Source organism: Chiloscyllium punctatum, chromosome 3 (genome assembly GCF_047496795.1).
Source record: "Chiloscyllium punctatum isolate Juve2018m chromosome 3, sChiPun1.3, whole genome shotgun sequence".
Lineage (NCBI taxonomy): Eukaryota > Metazoa > Chordata > Chondrichthyes > Orectolobiformes > Hemiscylliidae > Chiloscyllium > Chiloscyllium punctatum.
Genome location: NC_092741.1, coordinates 53,721,901 through 53,735,252, shown reverse-complemented (window position 1 = coordinate 53,735,252; position 13,352 = coordinate 53,721,901). Strand labels below are relative to the sequence as shown.

The 13,352-nt window shown below is 42.0% G+C and overlaps 1 long non-coding RNA gene and 1 other non-coding gene across 2 annotated transcripts in view; one reads left to right on the top strand and one right to left on the bottom strand.

The window, feature by feature from the left end:
* Positions 1–541: 541 nt before the first annotated feature.
* LOC140458722 (uncharacterized) overlaps positions 542–13,352 on the bottom strand; it is a 134,033-nt gene continuing 121,222 nt past the window's right edge. Inside the window, exon 3 of the long non-coding RNA XR_011953629.1 lies at positions 542–2,313. This is a non-coding gene — a long non-coding RNA (uncharacterized lncRNA). The remainder of the gene's footprint in view (positions 2,314–13,352) is intronic.
* On the top strand, positions 12,996–13,082 carry trnastop-uca (transfer RNA opal suppressor (anticodon UCA)). Its single transcript has one exon. It is a non-coding gene; the product is annotated as a tRNA-Sec (tRNA).

Below are 13,352 nucleotides of genomic sequence, written 5' to 3'. Positions count from 1 at the left end.
ATGTATATATTGCGTATGTTCTATATTTTCTCATGTATTTGAACTTTTAATTCCCTTTGATACTGATATATACCAAACTCAGCTTTTAAAGGAGATAATTGATGTAACACAAAATACTTTCACTGGCAGAAGTAACAGCTGCAGCAGTAGAAACAACCGTCAGTCAGTCTGGACCAGACTGGGGAAAATGTAGCAACAAGCGGCTTTTCTTTAAAAGTTTAGAACCGCCAGAACCAGGGAAGTTAATTCAGAAAAGCTTTTGAGGACAAGGATCTCACTAAAGGCAAAAGAGGAAAATCTGAATCATACCAGGAAAAATCCAACGACATTGGACTAGGTTCAGTCCTGTAAAACAAAGGATAAAATACTTACTTTTATGGCAGAATTCTAGGTCGAGAAGCAAAATAATGAAAAATTCATTAATAATGTTAATTCAAAAATAATGAAAAGTTTATTATTTTTATTAAAAGCATGCAATTCTTCATTGTGAAAATTACAATTATTATGTGTCAAAAAGTTCTTTGCAAATAGGATCATTCTTTAAGAAATTCTTTAAACTGGCAATATAATCAATAGAATAGAGCTAAAATGTCAAAGGCAGAGGAAGATTTCATCAAAAAATTGTTTTGAAACTGAAACATTTTCATTTTACAATCAAAAATTCTTAAAAGGGAGAAGACTTCCATTATCATTTTCTTCAGATAGAAAGGAGACAGATCAATTGGGGAGCAAGCAGAAATGGTTTGCATCATCCATATAGTTGCAGAAGAAGAGATATGCACTGAGGAGAGAGGTAAAGGAGTGCCAATCCTCTATTTTAGTTCTTTACATCAACATCTTAAATTGATGAAGGCATTGCAATTTAAGGGTCTTTACAGTCTTTGCTTGATTAAAATTAATTTTAAACCATTTGCTGGAGCAATACAATACTGAGATTTGAAACAAGGTTTATGATTGAAAACACGGAGAAAAAAATTCAATGAAGGTTTGAAGATCAAAACTACAAAACTGTCCAAAATTACAATTAATAATTTAAAGCTTTATTGAGTGAACTAATCTGCTTCATCACTAGTTAAAATTCAATTACAATCTCAAAAGCAATTTTAGCAATTGAACTGAAACCAAAGTTCAAACTTCAAGAAAATCTTCAAGAAGATACAGCAGAATTTAAATAATTTTCAAAAAGCTTTCAGTATTTAAAGTGAGCATTTTTAAGTAAAGCAATAGAGAAAGTTAGCACACCTCGAAATTCAAGATTACAGATACTTCAGTCAGAGAACTAAATTGGTCAGGGGATATAGAATTCTTTCAGGTCTACGTACCAAATCACAAGAAAAGCAGGTTATATTTATTCAGTGGGACAGTTAACAGATCATGTTATTCACCAAGAAGAGGCTAAAGAAGATACAGATCTCTTTTGATGACGTTTAAGGTGCATTTGGTAACTATTTTCTATTAAGAACCAATTGTATTACAGAAAAGAGGAAGATTAGAGAAAAGAATACAATTTCCAGGTGACTACAGTTTCAAGGTGACGGTAGACAGCCTAACAACAGCTGATGAAGACTTTGCTGGTGAAGTTGATGTGTATAACAGAGCCACAGTAACACAGTGGCCAAGAACATAGAGCAGACGCAATAAAATCAGGCAGGAGCAAAAAATGTGAGATAGAATGTCTCAACATTTGTCGATATTGTGTTGAAGGTTGACACAAAAGCAAATCCAATGGACTGACTGTAAAGACTTACTTCAAACATCAACAGCATTTCACTGACAGACTGATCATTCTACCTTCTGTCAGAGCTGTTGGGACATATGTGTATCACCAAATGCTTAGCCAAAGGTTGGCTTCTATTTGGTAATTAAGGATCTCAAAAAAGCTAAGATCTCACAGCTGATCACTGAAGATAGTGATTAATTACTTCCCCACTAGACCCTGAGAGCAAGTTGGAACTGATGTACTTATGCTTGATGGATGTTGTTATTGCACTCCAGTTAGTTCAAACGATGGACTGAGGTTAAAATAATTACATAACACTGGTGTACTTGATGGAGACCTACACAAATTATTCACTACCCGTGGGTTTCCCAGAGCAGCAAAGATCATGTCTTGTCCGTATATCAAGGGAACTGTTCGCAGAAATCGATTGTGTCCCTGAGTCTAATCTAGCTGGAGTACCCTCTGAATTGACAATGTCTGTGCTGGTGGAAAATGCAGGGAACATCTTACTGGTGCTTCCTCAGCTTATTCTCTGTGGTGATGGTGGTCATGAGGTGTCTTGTGTTGGACCGACTCCTGTGTGCCACTAGTGCCTATAAAAGAGAAGAGAAAGAATTAGTTGATAAATAGTTAATACAGATCAAAGTGTCTGCCTTTGTGCACATGAACAAAAACAGAGTGCAATGTTGTTTAATAGCATCCTGGGACACTCCTATCTCCCCATCATTATAGGAATGGTGCTAGTTTTCTCTGGAAAACTTTATTGATCACTCCTCATAGCAGATGAGGATCTCAATATCTGGCTGGCCATAGCTGGTTTTGGTTCTCTTTGTGTGGTTGTGCGATTGCTTTTCCTGCAATGAGATAAAAGGAAAGATAAAAGGAATATGATGGCACTGTGCATAGGAGTACATTGTGAGCATGAATAACCAGGTCAGATGGTGAGCACTTCCTAGAAAGTGAATGGGAAATACAGTTCCCAGGAAGGATTAATACTTCGAGAGTTGGATTTGTCAGTGTGCCCCGCATTGCATATCATATAGTCAAGGGCTGCAGGCTTTCACCCTTAATGAGATGCCTAGGTAGTGGCAGAGTGAGGCTGAATGATGTCCCTGTGAGTGTGAGGTAGCAGAGTAAAGCTGGTGCCATTTACCAGTGCAGATTGCAGCAGGCCATTCATTTCTTACAGCACAGCAGCTGGGTGCACCAGTGAGGGCTATTGGTACTGACCATCAAAGATGACCTCGCAGCAGGCTAGATGGATTTGATAGGATAGCCTTCTGGTTCCATTCCTGGTAAGAGGATCTCCTTCTTTTCCTATAAGGAGGCATTGCCAAATCACAGGTGAACTTCTGTTCCTTGGGCAATCTCTTCAGTTGCTTGGTGGTACTTGCCACAGGGTCATTGGAAGCTTCTGCCTTGTAGCAGATAGAATAGTGTCCAGCTAGTCTTTGAATATGCACAAGAAGCTGTGCCACTGGAAGGTGCAGGAATACTCTGCTCACTCACCTCCAGAAATAATGACCTTTAACATGATCAGTGCCATATTTAAGTTCCAAGATGGAATATCCTAGCCAGTGAGACTGAGCACAGACCTGATTCTTTCCTTCAGAGGGTAGTAAGTAATTTATTTGAGAAAGGCATAAAAGAAGTAAAATGACAAATAGTATTGGGACATGTCTGTGATCTCTGAATTTAAAACTAGAATTTAAAGCCATATGAGAATTCATTGGTTCCTCTATTTATAACTCCTGATTCCTATATTATTCAGACAGTGTCAGCTTTGGTTCAGTAGGTGGCTCTCTCAACTCTGAATCAGACAGTTGTAGATTCAAGCCCTGATCCAAGACTTCAATGCAAAAGCCACCGGGGTATAGCACTACTGGAGCTGCTGCCTTTAGAATGTCTTTAGAACCAAGGTCCCCTTCACCCTCTCAAGTGGATAGAGATGGAGAAAATAGTGGCGGAGTGGGTCATTCAGTGCTATGAACCTGCTCAACCATTCAATTTGATCATAGTTGACCATCCAATTCAGTATCCTGGACCCAATTTCTCCCCATCCCTTTAGCCCTAACAGTTATACCTAGGTCCTCTTGAAAACATTCTTGAAACTAGTTTTGGTCTTGATTGCTTTCTGTTGTAGCAAATTCTATAGGGTCCCCACTCTCTGGGTGAAGAAATTTCTCATCTCAGTCCTAAATGGCCCAGCCCAAATCCTTAGAATGTATCCACTGGTTCTGCATGAAATTTCCCATTTTTAAAAAAAAAATTCATTACTTCACAGAGTAACATTTAAGTCTGTGTTTTAAAAAAAAATTGAACTAGCTGCTCTTCAAGGAAAATTGGTCACACAGTTGTCATTGAAAAAGTGCATTAAAACCGAACTGGCAAGTTTGTGGAAAGTGACTGCAAACAATTTGTTTCAAATATATGTGTTCTTGCTTGATCTGGGTGCGTTCTTCTGCTATGAAGACTCAGGACAGCAACTTGTTGCTTCATTCCAAGTGAATATTTATGTCTACCACAGTGAGGACCGTTATATTCATTTGGACACTGCCTCTCTGCCTCCTATGGTCAGGATTAACAAAAGAGAAAAGTATCTTATTTTGGGTGAGTCACTGTCCATAAGTCAACTTAAAGAAGAGAGAGGAGCACAGCTTATTGTTCTTTTCCAATTTGAGGGGACATTGAGTGAAGTAAGTGGAAGTTGTGAATTTTTCCATTCACTTGTGGGACATGGACATTGCTGGCTGGTCAGCATTGATTACCTGTTCTTAGTTGCCCCCTTGAAAGTGGTGGTGAGCTGCCTTCTTGAACCGCTGCAGTTCATGTGCTTTAGGTAGCCGTACAATGCCCTCAGGCAGGGAATTCTAAGATTTTGACTTAGCAATGATAGAACGGCAATATATTTCCAAGTCAGGATGGTGAGTGGCTTTGAGAGGAACTTGCAGATGGTGGTATTCCCGTGTGTCAGTTGCCCTTGTCCTTCCAGATGAAAATGGCTGTGGGTTTGGAAGGTGCTGTTGTATGATCTCTGGTGAATTTCTGCTGCACATCTTGTAGATAATACACACTGCTGATACTGAGCATTGTTGGTCTCTCAATATTCATTTGCTATTTGTGCAATAAACAAATGAATGATTTAGAATTGGGTCCAGCACCTGAAGTTTCAGTCCACCTTCTGGAACATTGCAGAAACCCCAAAGACACAGGTAAAATACATTGGAAGAAGTCTTAATGGGGCATGAATGATATGGGCTAAGATAAGAAATGTGGCAGAATCTGAAAAGTTCGGTGAGACTTGTCTCAATGTCATTGCATCTTTTAACTAAGTTCCAGGTGTTGAAGAGAGATTCTTACCAGGCACCAGTGTGTTGTCAATTAAGGGGAATTCTAACTTGTTCATAACCTTATTAAAACATAGGACATAGAAAAGTACAGCATAGAACAGGCCTTTTGGCCCATGATGTTGTGCCAAGATTTAATCCTAATGTAAAATATAGTAACAACCTACGCACCCCTAAACTCACTGCTATCCATGTGCATGTCCAGCTTAAATTTCCCCAATGACTGCTTCCACCATCACAGCTGGCAACGCATTCCATGCATTCATAACTCTCTATATAAAGAACCTCTGACATCTCCTTTATACCTCCCTCCTAATATCTTCAAACTATGACTTCTCATACCAGTCAATCCCACCGCCCTGTGGCCCAATATTTCAACTCCCCCCCTCCCACTCTGCCGAAGACATGCAGGTCCTGGGCCTCCTCCACCGCCGCTCCCTCACCATTCGACGCCTGGAGGAAGAACGCCTCATCTTCTGCCTCGGAACACTTCAACCCCGGGGCATCAATGTGGACTTCACCAGTTTCCTCATTTCCCCTTCCTCCACCTCACCCCAGTTCCAACCTTCCAGCTCAGCACTGTCTCACCTGCCTATCTTCCTTTCCACCTATCCACTCCACCCTCCTCTCTAACCTATCACCTTCATCCCCACCCCAATTCACCCATTGTACTCTTTGCTACCTTCCCCCACCCTCCTCTTTGACCTATCACCTTCATCCCCACCCCCATTCACCCATCGTACTCTTTACTACTTTCCCACACCCTCTCTCTGACCTATCACCTCCATCCCCATCCCCATTCACCTATTATACTCTATGCTACTCTATCCCCAACCCCATCCCCCTCTGATTTATCTCTCCACTCTGCAGTCACCCTGCCAAATTCCTGATGAAGGGCTTTTGCCCGAAACGTCAATTTTCCTGCTCCTCGGATGCTGCCTGACCTGCTGTGCTTTTCCAGCACCACTCTAATCTAGACTCTTGTTCCCAGCATCTACAGTCCTTGTTTTTACACGTAATATTGTTGTTTTAGCTCACCTTTTTGCACCTTGCCCCTCAGCCAAAGATACCAGTCTCATGGTACTGCTGTCTTGCTTGCCATTGAACACAGATATGAAGCCAAGAGGCTTGCCATGATTGTCTCGAGAGATAACCTTTGCTCCAGGGCTCTTGGGACAGCATTAAGAGCAACCTCTGATACCAAACAAGGGGCTTGGACACCAGAGATTGGGATGGGGAGCATTTACAGTTTTGCAACCTGTAAGTAGCATAATACCACAGGGATCAGTGCTGAGGTCACTTTTATTTGCAACATACACTGATGATTTGGGTGAGGAAAATTAATGTACTGTAGCCAAGCCAATAATAGGTGGTAAGGTAATGGTGAGGAAGACACAAAGAGTCTGCAGAGAGATATAAATAGGTTAAGTGAGTGGTCAAAAATATTGACAGATGGAATATAATGTCAGAAAATATGTGGTTTAGCAGTTTTGTAGGAAGAATAGAGGAGTTAAATATTATTTAAATGGATAAAGATTGCGAAAGCTACAGAAAAAGGATTTGGAGAGCTCATGTATGAATCACAAAAAGCTAGCATGCAAATTCAATGTGTAAAAGGGAAGGTAAATGGAATGTTGGATTTAATTTCAAGGGAAATATAGAATAAAAGCAGGTACGTTTTGCTAAAACTATGCAAGGCACCAGTCAGACCACAGCTGCAATACTGTGAACAATTTGGGCTCCTTTAAAAGACTAGAGAAGGTTCACAGCCGAAACTCAACATGGAGGACAATCTAAAAAGAGGTTGAGCAATTTGAGTCTGTACTCATTGGAATTTAGAAGAATGAGACGAAACTTTATCGAATCATATCAGTAGGACTTTTAGTGAACTTGTCAGGGTAGATGTGGAGAGATTCTTTCTTCCTATGGGAGAGGCTAGGATCAGAGGGCATAATCTCAGAATAAAGGATCTCACATTTAAGACAAAAATGAAGAGGAATTATTTTACTCATAGGGTTGTGAATCAGTGAAGTTCTTTATTGCAGAGGGCAGTCAAAGTTGGGTTGTAAATATATTCTAAGTTTATATAGATGGATTTTTAATCAGTAAAGGATATCAATAGTAATACAGATAAGGAAGGAAGGTGGAGTTGAAGATTATCAGATCAGCCATGATTTCATTGAAAGACAGAGGAGACTTGATGGGCTGAATGGCCTACTGCTGCTCCTCTGTCTCATGGTCTTAAAAGAAGACTGACTCGAGAGACAGTCATTCAAGTGGTGAGTATCGCAGATGCCTGGAAGCAACACAGATGTTTCACAGGAGATCCGAAGAATCTTGTTTATTGCCAAGGTACATGTGAGAAGCAAGTACAGCAAGTGGGAGAGAAACCAGACACTAATAGTCATTGTCAGAACTGTACAGTATCATTTGTTTACAGATAACACTACAGAGTCATTGTCAATTTCAGAGGAATGTTACAGAGTCATTGTCAGTTTCAGCAGCTATGCAGAAGTCCATTGCTGAAGTAATTGGTCATGATCATTCTTCCTGAGAAGGAAGATCGTTTTCTATTACTGCAAATCTACGATATTAACACATGTATACAAGCAGTCTCAGGTAGTTAACATTTCTATTGAAGGTGGTGGCTGGACTCAGACACTTCAGTGGATATAGACTTTACTGATGAGTATTCTCTTCCCCCACCTGCCTTAAACTAATTGTCTATGTTCTGTGCCTATTGTGCTGGTATTCTGTTGGCCTCAGGCAGTATCTATGTATGCTTTGCTGTACTTTTCCATGTAATGGCTCAGCGGCCATCTTGTGTGCTAAGTGACCAACTTATGGCTCATTGGGCATCTTTTATCTGTGTGCCCCATGTCAGCATGCCCCGTGTCAACTCCCACTTCGCAATCATACAACAACCAGTCAAAGGACAACGGGGAGGTTTCATGCGATTCCCTACATTCATGGTGGAACTCAAACAGAAGACAGAATTCATCAAGATGAGTTATGTTACTGCTGGCCTGAGACAGTGGACAACAAATCAACAGTAGGCTCAATCAGGAGCAGGAGAATGAGCAAGTGTGTGTCCATACCATTTGACAACATTGAATAAAAGGATGGCCAGATTAAAGGTTTATTAGTTGGCAATGAACACGTTTGAGCGCTGATGGTATTTCACAATTGGAGATGTCTTACTGTTGTATGATGGAAGACTGGCTTTGCTTCAGCAAAATGGATATGGTCTTACAAATTCCATGGAATCTACCACTTAGATGGGATTACTAATGTCCATTGATATAGGACATGGTCAAGAAGCTTTTTCCTGCTTTAAAATCCATTATTCTGTCAAGAAGGAAGTGCCTATAATGAAAATGCAGCATCCGGCCAAAAGGAAGAGATAGAGAAATCTGTAGGAACGAAATTACTTATTTCAAGAGGATATCTGTCCTCCAGACAGGGAATTTAAGTGACTAAAGGACCTCACATTATCAGGAACAGAATAAATGTCAACAGTCTCCAATCCACTGATTTTCCAAATCTGAAGAGGATATATTTTGGGAGAATAGTGAAACCAGCAGACCACTACAAATGCTGGAGGAAAGATCACAGAAGCGCTTCACAGGAGGGTCCCAACAATGAGGATGTCACCTAGACAGCGGACGAAACGTCTGCAACACAAATTCCCAGCTCAGCGAACAGAACCACAACGAGAATAAATTTGTTTCCTCCGTGGAGATCCATTGCCAACAGAACATCAATCATGTAAAGAGTTTTAATGCTGCAGTTGGGAAATACCAGGTACTGAATATAAAGAGTTGAATGAGAAATCAGGATACTTTCTGATCCAGCCCTTCAACTTAACTCAGTGTACTCGGTCCCCGAACATTCCAGATCTTGATAATAAATAAATAGATAAACATTGAAGCCAATCACAATATGCTTTATTACAAAGCTGTCTGTTTCAGTGTCTTTTTTTACTGCTGTTTTCCCAATCTGACTGCAGAAAGATTAGATAAATGCAATGATGAGCCTATTACTTTGGTCATTTTGCCACAAATTATTTGGAAAACAGAATAAGGGCTTTGGGGTAAGAAGAAGCATTTTACTTTGCCTTTTCAGAGTCAAGGTGGAGGCCCTATAACAGGGGGACTTGGAATGTAATTCTGTGTGTAATAAACAATTTTTACTTGGCAGATGTTTGGTTGCAGAATAGAAAACTAGCAACCCTGCTGGCATTACCTCAAAGTGAAGCAAGCTGCTGCTTTAATTATTGGGGAAATTATAGACCAAGTGTTCAGATTATTCTATTTCAGGCCCAAATGGGAACCCATCAAAAAGTGAAATAAATGCAAGGCCAAAAGTATCCAAGCCAAGTATTTAGAATTATGGACTCAGTAAAAACTAACATTATTTGGTAAGAGGAACAGGAGGGCTAGTCATTAAAAAGAGTGAAATGAAGGTGAGTGGTACTGCCACTATGTGTGGCACTGATGGTATTATCTGCTGACTGAGGGGATTAGTGAGACCCTCAGTGTTTCCTTTTGGGAAGATTTGCTGAACCAGACACCAAGTGTGAAATAGTATTGTCACCATTTGCCTTTCCCCAGGAATTGAGACCCCAGGGGTTGATATCCTACCTAATGCGATCTGCTAGCTATTCACAGACTAAATGCGTTTCAGTAGCATCAGTAGGAAGGTTGGAGGCTAGAAGAAGAGAAGAACATGGGAATGATAGGAAGAGCAGGGGGAGGAGGTGGACAACACAACATGGTGGCAGCTGTGGTGATTTGATGTATAGAATTGAAGATTTTGCAGAACCTATCACACTGAACCCCTCCATGTGCAACAGAAATTACAGTGGGTGGAAGTTTAGAGACCTGACATCAGCAAAATGTTCAGTAATGTAGAAGCTTCTGTGTGAGTGAGTGATTTTGCAACAATGCAGGAGTCCAATATGCTGCAGATCTGCGTGGTCAAGACATTATTTCACCAGGCAGCCCTTGAGCCCTATTAAAACAAATTGGGGGAGTGTACGACTGAGCTTAGCTGCTGTAGTAACTTGTGCAGGAACAATTGTTAGAGGGCCAACTCCACGATGTATAGCATTGGACAGGACTTAGCTAATTGGAGCAACGACTTCTCATTTGGTGTATCAGGAGTGTACAAACATTCACAACAATGCCAGCCAAATGAGCCTGTCCTGTGATAGCCTCCAAAACAAAAACTGAAATTGCTGGAGCAATGGGGCACAGGTCCCTGCTGGCTTCATTTGTGGTAGGTGCCCCAACTCTAGTTCCTCGAGAACCGTGTTAGGGAACTGGAGCTGAAGCTGGACGAACTTTGGATTATTTGGGAGGTGGAGAGGGTTTTTGAGAGGAGTTAGAGGGAGGTAGTTACTCCACAGCCACGTGAAGAAGGTAGATGGGTTACCGTCAGTGGATGGAAAGCAAACCGGCAGGGAGTGCAGGAATCCCCTGTTGTGGTTTCCCTAAGTATACCGTTTTGGATACTGTTGGGGGGATGGCTTACCGGGGTAGGCAATGGGGCACAGGTCTCTGGCGCAGAGTGTGTCCCTGTTGCTCAGAGGGTAAGGGGGAAGAGGAGCAGAACTTAGTTAGGGAACGGATACGAGGTTTTGTGGGAATGAGAGAGACTCACGATTGGTGTGTTGCCTTCCAGGTGCCAAAGTTTGTGATGTCTCTGATCGTGTTTTCGGGATCCTTGAGGGGGGAGGGGGAGCAGCACATAGACACCAACGACATAGGTAGGAAGAAAGGTGGGGATCTAAGGCAGAAATTCAGGAAGCTAGGGTGGAAGCTTAGAGCTAGAACAAACAGAGTTGTTATCTCTGGTTTGTTGAGGAAGTGAGGACTGCAGATGCTGGAGATCAGAGCTGAAAATGTGTTGCTGGAAAAGCGCAGCAGGTCAGGCAGCATCCAAGGAGCAGGAGAATCAACGTTTCAGGCATCAGTAATTCCTGAAGAAGGGCTGATGCCCGAAATGTCGATTCTCCTGTTCCTTGGATGCTGCCTGACCTGCTGCGCTTTTCCAGCAACACATTTTCAGCTCTGGTTTGTTGCCCATGCCATGTGCTAGAAAAGCAAGAAACAGGAAGAGAGTGGAGCTGAACATGTGACTGCAGGGATGGTGCAGGAAGGAAGGTTTTGGATTCTTGGATAATTGGGACTCTTTCTGGGAAAGGGGGACCTCTACAAACAGGATGGTCTTCACCTGAACCAGAGGGGTACCGATATCCTGCGGGGGAAATTTGCTAATGCTCTTCGGGGGGTGCGGTTTAAACTAATGCAGCAGGGGGATGGGAACCTGAGTTTAGTTGCAGCGTACAGGAGGTTGAGGATAGTGAGGTTAAGGATAGGTTTATAAGGTTGTGAGAGGGCACCGGAAATCAGGGTGTTGATTTGAAATGTGTGTACTTCAATGCCAACAGCATCCGGAATAAATGGGTGAACTTGCAGCATGGGTTGGTATCTGGATTTCAATGTTGTGGCCATTTCGGAGACATAGCTAGAGGAGGGACAGAAATGGTTGTTGCAGATTCTGGGATTTAGGTGTTTCAGCAAGAACACAGATGATGATAAAAGTTTGGACTGGGGGAGTGTGGCATTGTTAATCAAGGGTAGTATTACAGCAACTGAGAGAATGTTTGAGGACTCACCAACTGAGGTAGAAACAAGAAAAGAGAGGTCACCCTGTTGGGAGTTTTCTATAGGCCTCTGAATTGTTCCATGGATGTAGAGGAAAGGATAGCAAAGATGATTCAAGAGTAACAGGGTAGTTGTTATTGGGGCTTTAAATTCTCCAATATTGACTGGGAATGCTATAGTTCAAGTCATTTAGATGGGTCAGTTTTTGTTCAATGTGTGCAGGAGGGTTTTCTGACACATTATGTAGACAGGCCAACAAAGGGCGATACCACATTGGATTTGGTACTGGGGAATGAACCCAGCCAGGTGTTAAGTGTGGAGGTAGTTGAGCACTTTGGTGTTGGTGACCATAATTTGGCTATGTTTACAATAGCAGTGGGCAGGGGTAGATATATATCAGGGAAAGAGGTATAACCGGGGGAAGGGCAATTATGATGCGATTAGGCAAGATTTAGGATGCATAGGCTGGGGAAGGAAACTGCAGGGGATGGACACTCTTGAAATGTGCAGCTCATTCAAGGAACAGCTATTTGGAGTCCTTGATAAGTACATACCTATCAGGCAGGGAGTTAGTTGTCGAGAGAGGGAGCCATGATTTACTAAAGAAGCTGAAGCTCTTGTAAAGAGGAAGAAGGAGGCTTATGGGAAGATGAGGAGTGAAGGCTCAGTTAAAAGTTATAAGTTGGCCAGAAAAGATCTAAAGAGAGGGTGAAGAAGAGCCAGGAGTGGTCATGACAAGTTATGCTGGATATAGGTTTGCTCGCTGAGCTGGAAGGTTCATTTTCAGATGTTTCATCATTATAATAGGTAACATCTTGAGTGAGCCTCTGAATGAAGCATTGGTGGTGTAGCCCACTTTCTATTTATATATTTGGGTTTCCTTGGGTTGGTGATGTCATGTCATGTGGTGACGCCATTTCCTATAGTGATATCATTTCCTGTTCTTTTTCTCAGGGGGTGGTAAGTGGGATCCAAATCAATGTGTTTGTTAATAGAGTTCCGGTTGGAATGACATGCTTCTGGAATTCTTGTGCATGTCTCTGGTTGGCTTGTGCTAGGATGGATGTGTTGTCCCAGTCAAAGTAGTGTCCTTCCTCATCTGTATGTAAGGATATTAGTGAGAGTGGGTCATGTCTTTTTGTGGCTAGTTGATGTTCATGTATCCTGGTGGCTAGTTTTAACAAAGAACAAAGAACAAAGAAAATTTACAGCCCAGGAACAGGCTCCTTGGCCCTCCAAGCCTGAGCCGATCTTTGAGCCTGGATGATCCTCAGTGGTCTGGGGTGCAGGCTTCAAACCTGTAGCTGTCGAGCGACAGAGTAGTTCAATTCCACCTTTCGGATGAATTCAGTTATACAGGTGTAACTAATCGCTCTTGTAGACAATTAGCGAGCACATTTAACTTGCTGTTTTTGTGGGCGGCACGGTGGCACAGTGGTTAGCACTGCTGCCTCACAGTGCCAGAGACCCGGATTCAATTCCTGTCTCAGGCAACTGTCTGTGGAGTTTGCACATTCTCCCCGTGTCTGCATGGGTTTCCTCCAGGTGCTCTGGATTCCTCCCACAGTCCAAAAAAAATGTGCAGGTTAGGTGAATTGGCCATGCGAAATTGAC